Genomic DNA, 3,218 nt, shown 5'->3' on the forward strand with positions numbered 1-3,218 from the left:
ACCACTGATGATAGGCGACCCAACATATGAGTTTACCATATATTCTTAGGTTTCACATCATTTTTGTTCCCGTTTGTGTCTGAGTTCTTTAACTTAATGTTATAACATACCCATGACTGTTGGTACTCCATTTCAGGTGCGACAGATCTTCTGGTGGGTGCTGGTTGAGTGAATCATTGCATGCCGTGCTGGCAAACTAGCTCTTTAATTTAGGATAGTGAGTAGTATAGAAAGGGGGTGTGAATGTGGGGATGGTTGCTTTGTCTTTGGGTCTAATATTTAGGAAGTTTTTGTGGTAATAGGTTTATAGGCAATTGGCGTGCTAATTCAAGTTTTTCTTGTTGACATGTTGTGTTTTGCTCGCTGTGGGGAGGATGGAGTCGGCACCACCACGCTGCACGAAGATGGACAAAGGGAGGACTGAGCCAAGGACTTATGCCTTTGCTTTCCTGACAAATAAAGGACACTTGTCCACATAAAGCCCTCCTGCAGCAGAAAGCCTCCAACGCCGACATGGATGCTGAACTTGTATTTTCCGTTTTATTCTTTTGAATGAAGTTTTCAACCGGACTTATTACTGTTTCATTATGTCTTCGCTAAAGCTAATTGTTCATTATTCATCATATTTGTCACCTGTTTATCTTCATGTGCTTTTGTTGATTTGTGTGTGTTTTTTCTTTTGATCACTGACGAGGATATGTGCCACCAGTGTCCTCGCATGCACGCTCTGTGCTTCAGGCGTTCGTCCCGGGGTCGGGGAGGACATGGAGGAATTTTCCCTGTTAAAGTACAGCGGACAGGGTTTTTCGCCTCCATACGGAGTGCGCATGCAATACATTCGTGAAGTAATGGGTTCAGTTAATGCTAAAGTCATGTTTAATGTATTGTTTCATAGTTTTTCATTGTCTCAGCTGTGAACTCATCGGTTGTTTTTCAGTGTCTTAATCATTGTTCATTACATATACATGTTAACGTTGCTGTGTTAGTCTGGAACATCATCTCGTGTTTTGGCATGGGTTCTCCTTTATGCATTTTTTGATTCAAGGTCATATGTTATGCCCTTTTGTCTCTATCCTCGGTCATATTGTTACATTATCATTATTTGTTGCTCATTTGTTCTGTTACTTAGTTAAGCATTCATTGCTAATTTGCTAATTTGTTTACGATAGCAATGTGTGGTGGACAAGTCCGCCAAAGGGAGGACTGTTGGCGCCAAAAAGGTCAAGAGGTCATCTACAAAATGTATTGAGTTAAAGCTGAGTTCTTAGGTTGAAAGTGTTTTCTGGCTAGAGTTCGTGTGCTGTTCCAACATCAGCTCTGAAGGAATTTCCTGTTTTGGTCTCTGCTTGCTTCCAGTAAAATTGCTTAAAGCTTATCTGACTTGCTAAAAATACTTGATGTGTTGCTGTGTCCCAGACAGAAGTCTCCACCCACAGTTTACCAAATATGGTCTGGTTCTCGCCGGTTGACTAATGAATGTTCAAAGGCTGTGAGCTATAAAAAGGGAACCACTCTTTTGTCTGGGTCTTTCGGCTGTCCTGAGATGTGAGAAGACAAATAAAAGACCACGCTGTCTCGACTGAAAAAACTCTCTCTGACTCTTTTCTTTAAGAATAACAGAAATTGCCCACAGGAGGAGGAGGGGACCGGGGGACACTGTGTGCACCTAGATAGCTTGCTCCTGTAGCATGCGGCGAACCATGGCAGCTCGCCTTCTATGGTACCGTCTAGACGTAGGACGGAGCACTTCACACCGCTTCCGTTATTCCTTTAACCATTGAGTATCATCATCCAGGTCTCTTATCCGTCTACGTTTGCGCAGACTCATGCTTAACATAAGTCCAATCAGTGAGAAGAATTCTAACTCTTCGTCTGCCATGTTTGACTGAATGGCATTGTTTGGGTAAAATGACGCATGTACACCCGCCACACCATGTTTACACAATATCTGGGTACAGCCCCCCCCCCCCCCCCCCCCCCCCTTTCCCCCCGGACATCTGGAACTTTTCCCCGCTGTGTGAAGGCAGCCGAAAAGACAATTTCAGGTACAAAAGTGGTGTGTCTGAAAACACAGTTCTGGTTAAAAACCGGACTGAATTGTCCACACATATTCCAGAATGTCAATCTGAAAAGGGTTTATGAGTCAAGATGCATTACTATTAAATCTCACTACAATTATCTGACTTGATGTTTGCAGAGTATTTATCAATTTAAATGACAAGTTAACACGTGACAAGTATTTCTGTGGTACAGCTAACTTGTTATTGAAGACAAAATGTCCACCCACCTTCAGAGGTCAGTTAATGGTTTGGTGATCTGTGGAGTGCAACTATTAGTATAAATGAATATTTGGTGACTTAAACTGCTAAAAAAAATAAAGAGAACACAAAAACTAAGACATCCTAGTTCTAAATGCATGAAATATTTTTAATACTTTGTTCCTTACATAGTTGAGTTTGCTGACAGTAAAATCACACATATTATTAATGTGGGATCTCCTCCCAGACCTAGATTAAAGCATCCACCAACTCCTGGACAGTCTGTGTTGCAACGTGGCGTTGGTGGATGGAGCGAGAAATAATGTCCCAGATGTGCTGGAAAATCCCAGTTGGATTCAGGTCTGTGGAACAGGTGGACCGGTCTATAGCATCAATGCCTTCGTCCTGCAGGAACTGCTGACACACTCCAGTCACATGAGGTCCAGCATTGCCTTAAACTAAATGAAAACTATGTGCCATTGATGTGCCATCCTGGATGAGCTGCACCACCAGAGCCACGTGTGTGGGTTGTAGACTCCGTCTCATGCTACCACTAGCGTGAAAGCACCATCAGCATTCAAAAGTGACACTTACACTTACTTCTTTGATGCAGAGCGTTTTTCATGTCTGACATACTTTGGATTTTCCAGATTGAACAATAAAATGTATTATTTTCCTCCTGTTAAAGATTAATGTTGAAAACACTCAATATAATATTGGGTCAGGAGTTTATCCAAGCTGTGAGGAGGGGTCCACCCTTGTCTGGTCTCCATTTAAGCAAGAAAATATATAATTCAAACACCAACACAAAAACATTAATGCTTCTTTAAACATTGGTTTATGTGTGTGCCATATAAATGGTAAATGTTATCAACAGAATGTTAAATGTTTCATAATTCAGATGAAAAATATGTAATTGCAATGAAAAATGTAACATAGAGAACTTCATTTCTCCAAATG

This window comes from Nothobranchius furzeri, chromosome 4 (genome assembly GCF_043380555.1).
Source record: "Nothobranchius furzeri strain GRZ-AD chromosome 4, NfurGRZ-RIMD1, whole genome shotgun sequence".
Lineage (NCBI taxonomy): Eukaryota > Metazoa > Chordata > Actinopteri > Cyprinodontiformes > Nothobranchiidae > Nothobranchius > Nothobranchius furzeri.